General features: G+C 37.5%; 1 long non-coding RNA gene across 1 annotated transcript; it reads right to left on the bottom strand.

Moving 5' to 3' along the window:
- Window positions 1–5,426: 5,426 nt before the first annotated feature.
- On the bottom strand, window positions 5,427–9,762 carry LOC145678391 (uncharacterized). Its single transcript, XR_014130371.1, has 2 exons — window positions 9,084–9,762; window positions 5,427–7,245 (listed from the first exon to the last, which is right to left on the bottom strand). It is a non-coding gene; the product is annotated as an uncharacterized LOC145678391 (long non-coding RNA).
- Between the last annotated feature and the right edge of the window lie 8,746 nt (window positions 9,763–18,508).

Genomic DNA, 18,508 nt, shown 5'->3' on the forward strand with positions numbered 1-18,508 from the left:
ATTCAAAAGCGCTAATGACCTCTTCTAGTGCAATCGTTAGTGCTTCGTTAGTGCTTCTTAGAAAACCAACTCCCAACATTAGTGCTTCAATAGTTTGGACGATAGAAGCAAAAAACTTTGGGGGGGGCCAACTTCACGTTAGCCCCCCCCAGAAAGCACTAACGATTAAACCTAGTGGAATCGTTAGTGCATCGTTAGTGCTTCCAGAAAACACGAATAGTTTCGTTAGTGCTTCACAATTAGTGTGGCTATAGCCAGTTATATGTCACGAAATTCCCATAAGGAATACATGGGGAATTTTTAATTGGCTCAAATTCCCAACAAATTCAAAAGCGCTAATGACCTCTTCTAGTGCAATCGTTAGTACTTTGTTAGTGCTTCTTCGAACACCAAACCCAACATTAGTGCTTTAAGAGTTTGGACGCTAGAAACAAAAAAAAAAACTGTGGGGTGGGGCCAACTTCACGTTAGCCCCCCAGAAAGCACTAACGATTAAACCTAGTGCAATCGTTAGTGCATCATTAGTGCTTCTAGAAAACACTAATGTTTTCGTTAGTGCTTCATTATTAGTGTAGATATGGCAAATTGTGTGTGACGAAAGTCACGTAAGATAAACATTGGGAATTTTTTATTGGGTCAAATTCCCACCAAATTCAAATGCGCTAACGATATCTTCTAGTGCAATCGTTAGTGCTTCTTAGAACATCAACTCCCAATATTAGTGCTTCAATAGTTTGGACGCTAGAAGCAAAAAACTTTAGGGGGCAACTTCACTTTAGCTTCCCCTCAGAAAGCACTAACGATTAAACATAGTGCAATCGTTAGTGGATCGTTAGTGCTTCCAGAAAACACTAATGTTTTCGTTAGTGCTTCACTATTAATTTGGCTTCGGCGAATTACATGTCACGTAATGCCTGTAAGGAATACATGCGGAATTTTTCATTGGGACAAATTCCCGCCAAATTCTAAAACGCTAATGATATCTTTTAGTGCAATCGTTAGTGCTTTGTTAGTGCTTCTTAGAACACCAAGTCGAAACATTAGTGCTGCAATAGTTGGGACGCTAGAAGGAAAAAACTTTTGGAGTGCAACTTCACGTTAGCCCCCCAGGTAACACTAACGATTAAACCTGATGCAATCGTTAGTGCATCCTTAGTGCTTCCAGAAAACACTAATGGTTTTGTTTTGCTTTACTATTAGTGTAGATGTGCCCACTTATATGTCACAAAGATGTTAAAACTCACGAGGTCGGCGCTCACGAGTTCGAAACTTACGCTAACTCGACCTCAATCTCACGAAGTGAGGGTGAGATAAGGTTGGTGATGTGAGCGTGAGGTTGAGTGAGCTCGAGGTGAGACGGGTGAGGTGAGCGTGAGGTCAGACTGGTGATGTGAGCGTGAGGTCAGACTGATGATGCGAACGTGAGGTTCAGTGAGCGTGAGGTCAGGCTGGTTATTTGAGCGTGAGGTCAGGCTGGTGATGTGAGCGTGAGGTTGTGTGAGCGTTAGGTCGAAATGAGTTTTTGAGTTCAGGTCGAAATTAATTTTTTGAGCGTGAGCTTGAGTGAGGTTAGGTCAAAGTGGTCACCTCTGTTTACGAAACTCCCATAAACACATGGGGAATATTTCACTGGGACTAATTCCCGACAAACTCAAAAGAGCTAATGATATCTTTAATACAATCTGTAGTGCTTCGTTAGTGCTTCCTACAGTAGTGACTCTTAGCACTAGTGCTGCAATAGTTTGGTCTCTAAAAGCAAAAAAAATTCAAGGACAAACGTGAAGATAGTCCTTTTTTTTTTTTTTTTTTTTTTTTTGCTCCTAGCATCCAAACTAATGAAGCATTAATGTTCAGATTTTGTGCTCTAAGAAGTATTAACGATTGCACTGGAAGAGATCATTAGTGCTTTTGAATTTAGCGGAAGTTTAACTCAACGAAAAATTCCCAATGTTTTTCTTACCTGAGTTTCGTCACTAATAATGAAGCACTAACGAAACTATTAGTGTTTTCTAGTACCACCAACAATGTATTATCAATTGCACTAGGTTTGATTGTTAGTGCTTCCTGGGGGGCTAACTTCACGTTTGTCTATGAAACTTTTTTGCTTTTAGTGACCAACTATTGCAGCACTAGTGTTAAGAGTCACTGCTCTAGGAAACACTAACGAAGCACTAAAGATTGTATTAAAGATATCATTAGCTCTTTTGAGTTTGTCGGGAATTAGTCCCAGTGAAATATTCCCCATGTGTTTATGGGAGTTTCGTAAACAGAGGTGACCACTTTGACCTAACCTCCCTCAAGCTCACGCTCAAAAAATTAATTTCGACCTGAACTCACAAACTCATTTCGACCTAACGCTCACACAACCTCACGCTCACATCACCAGCCTGACCTCACGCTCAAATAACCAGCCTGACCTCTCGCTCACATCACCAGTCTGACCTCACGCTCACCTCACCCGTCTCACCTCGAGCTCACTCAACCTCACGCTCACATCACCAGCCTTATCTCACCCTCACGTCGTGAGGTTGAGGTCGAGTTAGCGTAAGTTTCGAACTCGTGAGCGCCGACCTCGTGAGTTTGGACATCTTTGTGACATATAAGTGGGCACATCTACACTAATAGTAAAGCAAAACAAAACCATTAGTGTTTTCTGGAAGCACTAACGATGCACTAACGATTGCACCAGGTTTAATCGTTAGTGTTACCTGGGGGGCTAACGTGAAGTTGCACTCCAAAAGTTTTTTCCTTCTAGCGTCCCAACTATTGCAGCACTAATGTTTCGACTTGGTGTTCTAAGAAGCACTAACGATTGCACTAAAAGATATCATTAGCGTTTTAGAATTTGGCGGGAATTTGTCCCAATGAATAATTCCGCATGTATTCCTTACAGGCGTTACGTGACATGTAATTCGCCAAAGCCAAATTAATAGTGAAGCACTAACGAAAACATTAGTGTTTTCTGGAAGCACTAACGATCCACTAACGATTGCACTATGTTTAATCGTTAGTGCTTTCTGAGGGGAAGCTAAAGTGAAGTTGCCCCCTAAAGTTTTTTGCTTCTAGCGTCCAAACTATTGAAGCACTAATATTGGGAGTTGATGTTCTAAGAAGCACTAACGATTGCACTAGAAGATATCGTTAGCGCATTTGAATTTGGTGGGAATTTGACCCAATAAAAAATTCCCAATGTTTATCTTACGTGACTTTCGTCACACACAATTTGCCATATCTACACTAATAATGAAGCACTAACGAAAACATTAGTGTTTTCTAGAAGCACTAATGATGCACTAACGATTGCACTAGGTTTAATCGTCAGTGCTTTCTGGGGGGCTAACGTGAAGTTGGCCCCACCCCACAGTTTTTTTTGTTTCTAGCGTCCAAACTCTTGAAGCACTAATGTTGGGTTTGGTGTTCGAAGAAGCACTAACAAAGTACTAACGATTGCACTAAGAGAGGTCATTAGCCCTTTTGAATTTGTTGGTAATTTGAGCCAATTAAAAATTCCCCATGTATTCCTTATGGGAATTTCGTGACATATAACTGGCTATAGCCACACTAATTGTGAAGCACTAACGAAACTATTCGTGTTTTCTGGAAGCACTAACGATGCACTAACGATTCCACTAGGTTTAATCGTTAGTGCTTTCTGGGGGGGGCTAACGTGAAGTTGCCCCCCCCCCAAAGTTTTTTGCTTCTAGCGTCCAAACTCTTGAAGCACTAATGTTGGGAGTTGGTTTTCTAAGAAGCACTAACGAAGCACTAACGATTGCACTAGAAGAGGTCATTAGCGCTTTTGAATTTGTTGGTAATTTGAGCCAATTAAAAATTCCCCATGTATTCCTTATGGGAATTTCGTGACATATAACTGGCTATAGCCACACTAATTGTGAAGCACTAACGAAACTATTCGTGTTTTCTGGAAGCACTAACGATGCACTAACGATTCCACTAGGTTTAATCGTTAGTGCTTTCTGGGGGGGGGCTAACGTGAAGTTGCCCCCCCCAAAGTTTTTTGCTTCTAGCGTCCAAACTCTTGAAGCACTAATGTTGGGAGTTGGTTTTCTAAGAAGCACTAACGAAGCACTAACGATTGCACTAGAAGAGGTCATTAGCGCTTTTGAATTTGTTGGTAATTTGAGCCAATTAAAAATTCCCCATGTATTCCTTATGGGAATTTCGTGACATATAACTGGCTATAGCCACACTAATTGTGAAGCACTAACGAAACTATTCGTGTTTTCTGGAAGCACTAACGATGCACTAACGATTCCACTAGGTTTAATCGTTAGTGCTTTCTGGGGGGGGGCTAACGTGAAGTTGGCCCCCCCCAAAGTTTTTTGCTTCTAGCGTCCAAACTCTTGAAGCACTAATGTTGGGAGTTGGTTTTCTAAGAAGCACTAACGAAGCACTAACGATTGCACTAGAAGAGATCATTAGTGCTTCAATGGGGGGGGCCAACTTCTCGGACGTCAATTTATTTTGGTTCCGTGTGTCTTTCGACCTATGAGAGAACAGAATGTATCTAGCCTCTATAAACACTTTACATTTTTCCGATGTTCGATGGGCGAAAAATGACCCTTATCAGCCCACATCCTTTTGGAGAGAGCAAATATAGATGATAGTTTGCTACCTTCCAGCTGCACTTTGCTTGTTCATAAAATAAGAAGTAACTTATTAACGACTCTTTTAACGTCATTTAATTTATATATGTGTATACATAAATACTAAAAAAGCAATAGAAAACGCCTAAACCTGTGATTTTTCCATAAATAGAAGATTTGCTTTGTTAGAATTAAATATAAACTAATTATTTGCTGAGCAAAGCTATATATTTTCATTAGTGTCTGATGAAGCCAGAGTTAGTTGACGAAACTGTAACACGTTTTGAATTTTAATGAAAATATAGTTCAGCAAATAATAAGTTTATATTTAAGCCTAAACCTGAATATTCCTGAAGGTTACATAAACGTTTATTCCATCATTTACTCTTGTAATGGACACGGAAACTTTCACTGGTTCCTCGTAGGGAGATTTCGACTTAAAGCAAGAAACTGAAACAAATCTAATAAATTTGACCTTTCAACGAATTTGGCCTGTACATTTTAATCCAAAATTTTACAAAGTCGGCTGCACAATCGCTCAGCAAAGTAGCAATTGACGACTAATTACCCCATAACAACACATTATACTCGAAGATAATGCACAAGGGAAAACAAACACTTCCAAATGCATAAGCAAACATGGCGGCATCCAGATGGCTCCAAGAACAAAGGATTAAGTCTTTTCTAAATTGTCATGTCGAAAAAAGAATAGTAAAAATCATGGTAATGGCACAACCGTATTAGAATGTGTGAGGGCAAGCATGTAAAAATAACTATAAGAAGATTAGGATGAAAGATTAAAAAATACTATACGGTAAATAAAGGGCATTATATATTTATTGCTTGATTTTGACTTTAGAATGACAATGTACTACAAACTATAACAATACTCAATGATCATATTACAGAATGCATAAGAGGATTAACAAAAACTGTTTTAGAGAAAAAAAAGTTGAGAAAAGCAAATTGTTGTGTATATATAATAATACTTAGTACCAGATGCCAATATCTGAAGCCTCTTCACAACTTTTTGAGTTTGAAAATTGTGCGAAAATGGAAGAAAATATCAAAATTTCGAACTGTGCAACCTTCAACCTGATTTCGCATCAAGCACAAATAAAACACACCCGGAAGCTTTTTCGCCGAACTATCGGAACATGCATCCAGAAACAAACGTGTGTCAATATCTGGCGTATAGACACACTTGATCGAGAAGCGACCCAGTCATCACTCTCACAAACTGGTTGCATAGCATCTGCACGATACAGGATTCATTTTCAAAATTTTTATTTGCAATCCGTCACTTCAGCTAAATACTATCTTATGTTGAGAAACAAAAACATCCGGTTGTGTTTTATATGTGCTCGCCTTGCTTGGTGCAAATTCGGAGGCGATTTGAGGTAGGAAGTTGGAGAGTTATTTGGTGAGGAATATTTTGCTACATGTTAAAATTCTCCACTTCTCATTTTTTATCTGGAACTGAGGTCACAAACTATAAAACACTCCATCGTGGTTCTTAACTATTATTTGCTGGTCTTCATGCTTTAGTCGATGCTGTCAAAAATCCAGGTCCGTGGGGTGAGTACAATGTACCTAAAAATCCATTCGTACCATGCAGTTTCCCATATACTCAATTATAAAAATACTATACACCCTTTTGCCATACTAATTACTTTATTTCGAAAAATAGTTAAATATTTTTGGGGGTAACTTTTCTTAGCAGTTACAAGCTGCTTGACTCATACCAACTGGTAGGTTTATAAATCCCTTCTCTGCCGATACCATTGACCAGCTTACAAAATACCATACGACCATTTTGTCAAAATTTAATATAAGTAACTACAAGTTTGAAAAAAAAAAAAAAGTGAATGAGGTATTTGAATTATGCCTATCTTTCAGTTCATAATATAGCAGACTACCTACAGCACAGATGCTGCAAATTATCTCGTGTATGAATAAATGTTATATTACTGGAAACTATGTACAATGCGTCTTTATTGATAACTACCCCGATGGTAAACATTAACTCTTGTTTCATATGCATACAAGCTAAACGACTCTCTTTTCATTATGAGTAACTTTCCTTGATTATCACCTAACAAAAACTAAATGTACAAAGCAGATTTATCAACCGTGTGCGGTTTCAACCATATATAAACAAGTCTCTTAAGTTGTCCGGATTACTTCTTATAAATAGTTATAAATATTTCGCAATCACTGTTCTTCCGTTACGCATACAAGCTAAACGACTCTCACTTTATGTAACTCTCCTTCAAAATTAGCACCCAACAAAAACTAAATGCAAAAAACAGACTTATCACCATGCAGTTTCAAAAGTATATGAACAAAGTCTTAAGTTGTTCGGATTACTTCTTACAAATATTTACAAATATTTCGTAATCACTGTTCTTCCGTTGGAAGCTGAGACTGCGTGCTGCTGAGAGTGCCACCTTCAGATGAGGATGCTCTCTCATCCAGAGTAACTCTAATAGTGCTTCTGCTTTCCTCAAATGAAACTCGAGTAGCACTTCCGCTCTCATCCATTGAAACTCGAGTAGTGCTTTCGCTCTCATCCACTGAAACTCGAGTACTGCTTTCGCTCTCATCCAAGGAAACTGGAGTACTGCTTCTGCCTTCTCTGAAATGAAAATTCAAAGTATTGTGCATTTGTGCTATAACATTCGATTATCAACATGATATAATTAAGGCGAGAGTCAATTTCTCACGTATTGACAAGGAAATATCTGAGGACCACGGATGCTACAGTGCCAAGTGACATTGAAGAAAAAAAACTATCCTCTGTTGCAGCAATGATATGGAAATACAACGTGAAGTGCATAATTCCTTCAACAGGTGGCAGAATAAATCACCTACGTTGTACTGCTTCCGATGATTTAATTTTGCTTCCGATACTTGTTCATTTTTTATTAAAAATGGTAACGTTTTGAAAATTTCGCAATTGTTTAATAAACTACTCTTCATGATACATCATCTGAGCAAATTTCGTTTCTCTAGCTCCAGCGCTTCAGCTTGTGCAGCTTTTTCATATTACGTGTTCCCGCTAGTTTGGAAATGAAATCTTTGAGCTTTACGTCCCACGATTATGCCGGTTAGGCTAAAGGAGACTGATGATGAGTAATGAATGAAAATGGTGGAATGAAGTGGGAGGAAACCCACGCACACAGTGTTGGTCCACCACAAAGTTTACTTGGCGGGGGCTGGGATCGAACCCGGGACCCCTAGCACCATAGGTGAACGCTCTACCACTGAGCCACCGCGGCCCCCAAGAACTAATTTGGAATTAATTAGTTCTTCTGTACTCTGCAGTATTTTGAAATTGCCCATATGTAATTTTCTATAATGGTTTTACTTGTGTACATGTTTATCTTCTGGTCCTCAAAAGACAATTAGACAAATGTATTAAAAGTATGTAAAGATCAGTACAACGTGTTTTTATCAGGAGTCCTTCGCGAGTGAGTCGGCAAACGTACCGCATTTGTGGCCAATTAGTCCCGGTTTCGAGTTCAAATGGAGGACAATTTGTTTCGGATGTAAGTCGAGAAACGGTTTGGACTCCGCTCTAAGCTTATGTGACCCCTTCCACCATAACCCGGTAGTTGCAAAATAACACCAAGGTGAAACAAACTTATCTCTGCCCATATGTAATATAAATACACAGAGCAAATTATTTTAACAAAAAAAAAAAGTTTAAACCCCAAAGAAAAAACTTTTTTTCAATAAAAACCATGGTTTTTGCCAACCCTCTTACAGACATACAGACAAGCATGTACTAAAATACAGAAAATCAATTAAGATACGTCCTTCAGCGTTGGATATTATAATTAGTCACTGTATTAAAATCCTGCCTCTCTTCCCCATATACTTTTAACACAATGCTAATTAAATCACAACCCAGTCTGCGTCTTAATACCAGTAATATTTAGTACATTCATTACCACTAAAAATCAAAGAATTTTGCACTAATCCTGAACGAGTTCTTTTAACTCCTAGCTTAAACGGCTTAGTATCATTGTAATAATATGTTGTTTTGTTCGTGACAGATCACATTTATGTACGTAGCATACGGACACAATGAGCCTACAAGCAACTTATGTAATTTCCTTATATCTCTAAAACGTTCCCTTTCTTGGAACACTTAACTCACTTGCACCCTCCCCTAAATCTCCAACGTATACTTTAGGTTATAAATGTACAGTAATGCTTCTTTTTACAGTGTTTGATGAAGCCAATATGTTCAGTTAGTTGGCGAAACTGTCACATTATTTTAAAATAAACGTTGCTTTATTTAGTTATTTATTTCCTAGTTCAAGATATTTAAGATAGCAAAACTATTATGAACCAGTTAGCTATAATTTCACCAGGAGTCAAGAGAAATCTTTGATCTTTCTAGTGATGATAATGTATAAAATTATCAAGGTTCAAATAAATAAATAAAAATAAAGAAACTGAATATACCTTCTGCAAATACTTTGGAAAAGCAGGAAATACAGATGGAACTGCATTTTCGCGAATTCTCACACAAGAGAGGGACGTTCTATCAATGTCATCTTCTCGGAAATGTACAGAACAAAGTGCACTACCAGCACTAGGAGTCCAATTTTTCCGTCGAATACACCTAATCCAGGCTTCACGCAATTCTTTCTTCTTAGGTATCCTTCAATTAAAAAATGTACAAAATTACCATTAAAAATTCAGATTATACAATACGAATATAGAATTGGTTATTGAGCTTATGGAACACACTTAATAATAATAATAATAATAATAATAATAATAATAATAATAATAATAATAATAATAATAATAATAATGTTAGTATATCAGGTATTTTTAGCCTATATTTCCATACTCCCAAGGGTACTCTTCATCGGGCATAGGGCTTAACATTTTTTCTCTTATGCAGCTCTTTGGGTAGAATTTCTTTTCTTTTCTTCTTTGGTAACAACAATGGTGTGAAAATATCTTTTTTAACTAAACTGATTCTGTATTTTCAAAAATCTATTCCTGTAATTTTCTACGTTGCATGTAAGTTTGGAAGACGTGAAAAAGGAACATTATTCAGGTTAGTTGTAATTGTTATTACAAATACAGAGCTTTAGCCATAAAAGGCTGATAACGGAGATTATTACCCGGTCTTGCTATTTGTTCCCCCCCCCCCTTCGCCAAAAGTAATCTACTGCTACACTATGCGCGGACTTGGATTTGAATAAGTTATTCTATATTCTAATTTTGGAAAGTATAACCATAGCTTTACTTGGGAAACTCTCTTACATATCAAGTTTAACTTATCTATCGATCTTTTCCGCTCCCTCTTTATCATATAATGACAGTGTGCTTTACTGATATCTTCTTTCACTGGAAGCTTTCTCATACACATGGACAATGAAACTACATTTAATTCCGACATTCAATCATATCTCAGGTTTGAAACTTATTACACTAATTTTATGCGAAACACAACTTCTCAGAACTTTTTAAATTCATGCAATAACAATAATAAAAATTGGAATTAGCGTAGAGCACTGATAAGTTTCTCATTTATGAAGAAGAGTATGTAAAGCATTATATTTCAGAAATTGAAGATAACCCGATTCTTCTCAATTCTCAACTTTGCTGTAGGTTTCTGTTTTAATTTAACTTCACATCACACAACATACAAGTAGTTTTATCCTTGCGTACACACACAAAATAGGACTGTTTTAAGTGTTCGTCGACAGATGGTGTTGTTGCATCTCTACAGATAATGCTGGGCGCAATTATGCAAAAAATATCTACCTGTTTGGGCTAGGTACCCACTAGAAGCTAGCATTGGACCTATTCACATCTGGGAAGCGCAAAGAAGGTCGGTCCGCTGGATATCAAGGAAATGCATGTATATATATATATATATATATATATATATATATATATATATATATATATATATATATATATATATATATAGATAGATAGATAGATAGATAGATAGATAGATAGATAGATATAAAGTACTGATGATCAAGACTGTATGCTGATAAATTATGTTTTAAAAAAAGTTAAATTCTGGACTATATGAATTCGGTATTGTGGCAATATTAGGTACATAGAGTTATGGCAGTTTCAAAGCCCACTATCTTACTAATTCATTTATCTTGTCTAAAACCAACCTTTAACTTAGAACATGTATGCTCCAGTAATGGAGGGAAAACTTAAATGGAGAGCAGGAACTGAAAAGCGAGTATTATCTGAACCAAATATGGTGAAATGGGGCAAAAGTTTAGATGCCATCCCATGTAATGCGGGCATGCAGTTGAAAAATGTACGGAAGAAATATATATTACTTGATTACACAATAAGATCGTACAAGTAATAAAAATATATCGGGGTCTTACCTCTTGCATGTATAGTAAGGCAAAATTCGAAATGAAAAGTGTGGCGTTTACCAGGTAATACTCCATAAGAAAGACATGAAACAAAGTGTTATATAAAGACAGTGTACAAAGCACTGATGCTAATAAACACTCGCCCCGAGCGAGTTTTTAAAATCACTATTATTTATTTTAAACGTAAATAAATTATTTTGGTAAATCTTTAGTAATGGGGGGTGGAGAAAACAACGTGCCTTGTGTGACTCCAAACCACCTTCACTCGCTAACGCTCGCTCGGCAACTGTCTGAATTAAATGTATTTAACCTCACCCATCCGAATGTGAATAGAATATCGGGAAAATTCGGTTAAAATCCTGGCCTCCCTAAAGTTAAACAATAGCTATGATTTCTAATGGAATGTGAGCAAGTAGGTTGGATTTTTTTTTTGGGCTAGTAAAATTTTGTTGCCTATTTGCATTCTTGGTACAAAGTGATCATTGAACACACAAAGCTGTGCTAGTTGTATATGGCTATAGGGCACATGCTTTCATGAAACATAAAATGTTTTTCCACTACCATTTATGTGTATACCCACGGTCAGTAACGCGCCTGCTCCATACACAAAGCCTCACTACGGCTAGTATTCCCCTGCCTGTCTCAGATAGCAATCTTGGTTTTTAATGACCACATAACACAAGTTGGTTCGTGCTTTTAAGTCGATTCTGCTTTATATAGTGCTGTTTTATGATATACCTGCACACGCTGTAGTTATACTCAGCTCTCCTGAAGTCAGTCTGAATATTTCATTACAAATCCTTATTTAAACACTCTTTAAGACATAAACAGTGCATTTCCTACTAAAAGGAGTTTATATTTCACGAATATAATCATCCCGTTGTGTAGCAACCTAGTACAGGTAGTATATTTGTATGTGTTCTGGATTTTTGTCCCACGGACATGTATTTGATAGGAAACTCCGCTCCCAACGCCCCATCTAAAAGTATACTTACATTAGTAGAGTGTTGTTAAGCGCTAGTGGGAAGCATGAGAAAGTAATTAATTTTGTGCAGTAATATAATACAGATGAATTTACACTAGCATAAAGCACAGAAAGCATGAAAACAAGAATTATTTATGATTAAATGTTAACAGTGAACGATGAAAATGAAAGAGGAGTAGCTAATTATAGGCAACATAGGTTAAAATAATAACAAATAAATAGCAATACAACGTTAAAAACTGGTTTAAGGTTAAAAACGTTAAAAAACTGAAGGTCTAATTCGGGGACGCTACCTGCGGAAGATCAGTTTTCTTACTACTTTTGGCATTATTCGAGCAGACGGTTCTACCAAATTTTGACACATTTCTTACATTTTCAGGTTAGGTCAGAGCTTTGCAACGGGGCAGACGTGTTATATGTTTTCAGCGGAGTATCGATACTTTTTGATTCATTTCCTTCTAGTTAGTCTTTTATGAACACTATCATAAAGGGCTCTGCTGTGATAAGTAAAATATACCGGTACTATAACGATAATTTGGGGATACCCTAGCTCAGTCGGTAAGACGGCTGACTTTGACTTAAACGTAAGAGAAACGGGTCCAAACTAAAAATCTTGCCGATGCCGGAGCCCCGGACCACCCAAATAGTCGGCTCGCATGGAGCTATGTGTGTCTTTCCGCAGAGTATGCACTAAATGAGAAGGCAAGGTTCTAGATTACTTGTCCCCCTTCCCATTGAGCAGTAATAAAGACAGAAAACAACGTGCCCTGCGGGGCTCTAACCAGGGTTTGCCTAAGTGGGCCCAGCCCGAAAAAAACCAGTGGTTTTTTTCGGGTTGGACCCACCTGAAAAAACCCACCTGGGTTTTTGACCTATTTGTTAATATATCATTGGTACAACTAAGGTGATCACATCGTAAGTGATTTTCATCAGATTTTAGACTTTCCTTGGGCGAATTAGAGGCTTTCACGTTAAGGTAGACAACAACATTCAACATACGATCTTCATAAAGTTCTGAATGCACTGAATGAATTTTTTAAAAAATACCTTAGCTTGAGATAGTTATAGAACAAATTAATGTATGGATTATGCTGAAAGCCTATTTGAAGTACAATAAGCAATCTTGTACTTTAGAAAATATTTTCCGTGAATAGTGTGCTCGTCGACACCAAGGGACGTTATCACTCAAACATTTGACGGGTTTAAGGTCATCGGTGCCGCTACTAATAGTACATATGTAAATACATGAGTAAAAGTATTAGCATTATTTCTTACCTTGGATGTAAAACACAAGTTTCTTCAACTAAAATTTGGTTTTCCAACAATAACAGTTTAGTTCAGTCATTTGATGCTACTCTTCAAATAATTATTCTGTAGAATCAACACCAGCAATAGCGTAAAAATTCTTGTCAAATTTAAGAAGCTTAATGCTCGGGGTTCCGAAGACTATGTAACGCTTACTATTTCAAGTGCTGAGTTCAAATTTCCGTACTAGTGGAAGTTTTGATGTACACGCCGTGAAAGAAGTGCTCGGGAAATTAAACGTAGAAGGATCGGAAATGAATACTTCAACAATAAAACTATTTATTTTACGCTTAAGCCTGCCATACGTCCCGTTTTTGGGCCCGAGTGTCCCGCGTCCCCGTAAATTTAGTCGGGACAGGGTAATTTCCCGTTTTTTTTTTAACTCCGTTCCACTTCTACTATCAATATCAGCTTATTCGAAAAGTGAAAAAAAAAATCTGACATTGGCTGGAAATCCTGTAATTAGTGAATGAACAGTACTCTGTTTCGAGGAAGTTATTACACCACCCTGTTCGACTTAATAGCGAGCGAAATTTAAAATGCTACTTTTTCCATTGCACTTTATGGGAACTCGGATAAAAAGAAAAAAAAAAGAAAAGAAAAGGAAAAAGGCTTTGAATGTTTCTACATTTACAAACGCAGGGAAGATGACTGACCTTTTCTCCAACAACACATTAGATAAGTTAACAAGAATTATAATCTTTTTCAGAAGCTAGGTCATAGAATTGTGCTTTGGTCCAGGTCTTAGAAAAATGGAAATCTGACAATTACACACGACACAAGGAGAAAAATCAGCTTTCCATCAGATTAAACTGACGAACGTAATTTTGGCAAATACAGCCATGTAAATAAATATTGCTAAACGCGTGAAGAATATTGTAGGTAGATTGTACCACTGATTTAAATAATTTCCATATTGTTTTCCTGTAAAGCATTTTTATAGCACATCTTAAGTTTTTAGGCATCTTCAGTCCGTACAATTAATTGCGGGGTACGAAGAGAGAAAAGCAGCTGCTGCTTAGTGAACTTTCATCTATTATATTCCAGAACAGGACGTTTGGGCGCGGACGTTTCGGCGCTGTACGTTTAGGCGTGAGGTACATAGTAAAAATCACAATTTACGACATATAAAGTAAGCTAGGCACCGAAAACTAAGCGCGAACCAAGATATATACAGCTAGGTTCGTTCCTTTCTGTACCAAAATTCAATATTTCATTTACATAATATTTCCGAGCGAGTGAAGGCGGGTTAGAGCCCCACTCGGCACGTCGTTTTTTGTCTTTATTACGGCTAAACGGGAAGGGCGTCTAGTGTTCTAGAACCTTGCCAAGAACCTGCGATTTAGGGAGAAGTAGGATTCACTCGAGCAGACGGTTCTACAAAATGGAAAATTTGTAGGTAGAATATGATATGGAACATGTTTCGTGAAGGAATGAGAATGTGAATACAAGTTATTACTGTCAATGCACAGCATATTGAAATGAATTTTGAGTGATAGTGAGATTATTGTAAATGTAAATGTGTTCTTCAACTATCCTTGTTTATGCGTATACCCCCCATCGCTGACGCGCCAGCTACCTATGCACGTCCCTTGTCGCTCACGATCGGGGTCCACTGTTGCGCTTCTGCCCTGGCTCGTTGAGTAGCATTCGTGCTTTTTAGTAGCCACCTAGCACCAGATGGTTCGTATTTTATGCACTGTAGTTTTTTGCTATGTGTCGACACTATTTACAGAGTCCTGAGGTAGATCTCCAAGTAATTAAGCTTCTCATTGGGAAGGTTCTAGATTACTGGTCCCCCGTGTAGGTTACTAGCTGGGTTGATTTCCTTCTGTACTAAAGTTTATACATTTAATTTTCACAGTATTGCCGAGCGAGCGTTAGCGAGTGTAGGCGGGTTAGAGCCAGGGTTAAATTGTTTTTTTTTTGGGGGGTTTAATTGGGTTTTTTCGAAATATTTCAATGTCTTTGGGGTAAAAGTGTTAAAGTGTGATTTATATTTGAAGATTGTCATTGTCACAACTTGCAACAATTTTCTACTCACTGCTGTTTCGAAAAAATGGCCGCCATTTTGAAATTTTACATTCGATTTGTGAGAAAATCTATACAGCATATTTAGCGTATTTCGTGCTTCCAACGTCGAAATTTCACCTTAAATGACTGAAAATTGCGCTTCGTAGCGCGGATACTCGCTGTTTTGAAAAAATGGCCGCCATTTTGACATTTTACGTTGGTATGCCGCCAAAATCTGTACAGGAAATTTAGAGTGTCTTGTGCTTGTACTCTGCAAATTTTAACTTAAAAGGCCGAAAGTTGTAACCTGTAGTGTGTGTGGTAGAGGCAGACAAACGAGTTGAGTTGATTTTGTGTTTAACGTCCCTTTCAGCAGCGAGGCTATATGAGACGGGACCTGCTGATTAACATGGAATCCGAACCACAAGGTCTCCCTCCGGGAAGCAAACCCGGTTCTCCCACGCCGAAGACACGTACACTAACCGCTTTAACCATGAAGGAGCTCGGCAGACAAACGAACACATGTAGATCAAGTCATCTAGAAGCTTGACTGAAGTTCGGCAAATGTGAATACCAAAAGGGGTCTATTAATTTAAAACAAAGATACAATTCATGTTATATGAAATAAATAAATGTTTCAAAATGTCTTGTATGAAATTAACATCTTCCAGCGTAAATAAGCATCCCATATTTTTTTCATGAGAATACGGGACACCTCAGAGCCCCCTCCCCATCAACTTTCCAATACAATGCAAATAACTGTAGTCTGGTTATGAACAAAAGTATAATAGGCTGCGGTGGCTCAGTTGTAGAGGGTTCACCTCTGGTGCATGGTGTCCCTAGTTCGATTCCAGCTAGCGCCAAGTGAGCTTTGTGGTGGACAAACACCTTGTGTGTGGGTTTTCTCGGGATTCTTATATTTCCTCCCACTGTCTTCATTCCGTCATTTCATTCATTTCTCATCACACCGTCACCTTGAGCATAGCAGACATAACCGTGAGACTGAAACTAAAAGATTTCATTTTATATTTTTATTTATTTTTTTTTATTTTTCAAGAATATAACGGTACGTGACGTTTGGGCGCGAAGTCATTTGGGTGCCAGACGTTTGAGCGTGAGTTAAATTAAAAAGTCATTATGTTAAACGCTGAGTACTAAGTTCAAATCAAGATATCACAAGGTGTCTACTGTAGTAGAAGTCCTTGAATTATACTGGATTTTATTTTACATACTGGAAATACTGGAATTTCAAAATTCTAAAAACTGAATTAACAATTAAATTTTGTGAATTTAAGTTTCAACTAAAGTTAAGTGTGTTTTTTGTCTGATAACTTTTCAAGCCAAAGGTAAGTAGACCAGGCTAGATATGATTGATTGCATTACACACATAGTGAGCCTATTCCATTAAAAAAAAATTAAAGCAGGCCTTCTACTGTAGTTATGCAATAAGTGTGAATGTCAAACACATTTCTAGTGGCTAAATGACCAATATATGTACACTTGATTATTATTTTTCACTTTGAAATCGTTCCTTTTTTTCCTTTCGCCACTTCCTTTAATGCAGATTAAATGCTTAAAATGGGACGAAAAAAATGTGTTTTGATTTTTATATTGGAATGTTAATTTTAAAAAAAGTGATACCAGAAATACGGTATACTGCAGTTACTAAACTCAATATCTTAGACACCCTGTATTAACATCTTTCCCTCAACTAGATTAGGATTTAGGATTTTTAGATTTCTGCTCTCGGCATCTAAGGCCATTTAGCCCGTCACGTTTGAGGGAGCACACTATCCGGGGAAAGGGAAGGAAGAAAGGATTGGGGAAGGGAGGAAGCGGCCTGGACCTATAAATTAGGTATATCCCCGGCATTTGCCTGGTATGAATGAGGAAAACCCAGGAAAACCTCATTCAGGGTGGCTGGCCTCAAAGAGCGTACTACACTTTTTCGACCAAGAACCCCCACCGGGACTGCTCGCACCGAAGGCGAGAGCGTTAGCGACTACGCTACGCCGGGCCGCTTCTCTTAACTCGAGTGCGCGGAAATCTTTTATTGATAGTTCTTTATTGGACTTAAGGAAGAATAAGAGTTTGACAAACGTATTACGAAAGGAAAGGAATTTTAATATTCATAAGTATGTAATTATTAACTTCTTTAAAAAATACAAAAATTAAATCAATATGTTTTAATTAACATTAAGAAAATTAACAGTTCGTCTGATTCCTTTAGCGAAAAATCAATCCATGACGAGGTTAGGCAACAAATGCCACAAACGCATTAAACTATTTAATTTAGATGAATAAATAAGATAGAGATAGAAAATATACAGATAAATGAGATGAAATAAAGATAGAAGTGTAGGAAATGTATATATCTTGGTTCGCGCTTAGTTTTCGGTGCCTAGCTCACTTTATATGTCGTAAATTGTGATTTTTACTATGTACCTCACGCCCAAACGTACAGCGCCGAAACGTCCGCGCCCAAACGTCCTGTTCTGGAATATAATAGATGAAAGTTCACTAAGCAGCAGCTGCTTTTCTCTCTTCGTACCCCGCAACTAATTGTACGGACTGAAGATGCCTAAAAACTTAAGATGTGCTATAAAAATGCTTTACAGGAAAACAATATGGAAATTATTTAAATCAGTGGTACAATCTACCTACAATATTCTTCACGCGTTTAGCAATATTTATTTACATGGCTGTATTTGCCAAAATTACGTTCGTCAGTTTAATCTGATGGAAAGCTGATTTTTCTCCTTGTGTCGTGTGTAATTGTCAGATTTCCATTTTTCTAAGACCTGGACCAAAGCACAATTCTATGACCTAGCTTCTGAAAAAGATTATAATTCTTGTTAACTTATCTAATGTGTTGTTGGAGAAAAGGTCAGTCATCTTCCCTGCGTTTGTAAATGTAGAAACATTCAAAGCCTTTTTTCTTTTCTTTTTTTTTTTTATCCGAGTTCCCATAAAGTGCAATGGAAAAAGTAGCATTTTAAATTTCGCTCGCTATTAAGTCGAACAGGGTGGTGTAATAACTTCCTCGAAACAGAGTACTGTTCATTCACTAATTACAGGATTTCCAGCCAATGTCAGATTTTTTTTTTTCACTTTTCGAATAAGCTGATATTGATAGTAGAAGTGGAACGGAGTTAAAAAAAAACGGGAAATTACCCTGTCCCGACTAAATTTACGGGGACGCGGGACACTCGGGC

The sequence above is a fragment of the Thermobia domestica genome, chromosome 2 (genome assembly GCF_964235325.1).
Source record: "Thermobia domestica chromosome 2, izTheDome1.hap1.1, whole genome shotgun sequence".
Lineage (NCBI taxonomy): Eukaryota > Metazoa > Arthropoda > Insecta > Zygentoma > Lepismatidae > Thermobia > Thermobia domestica.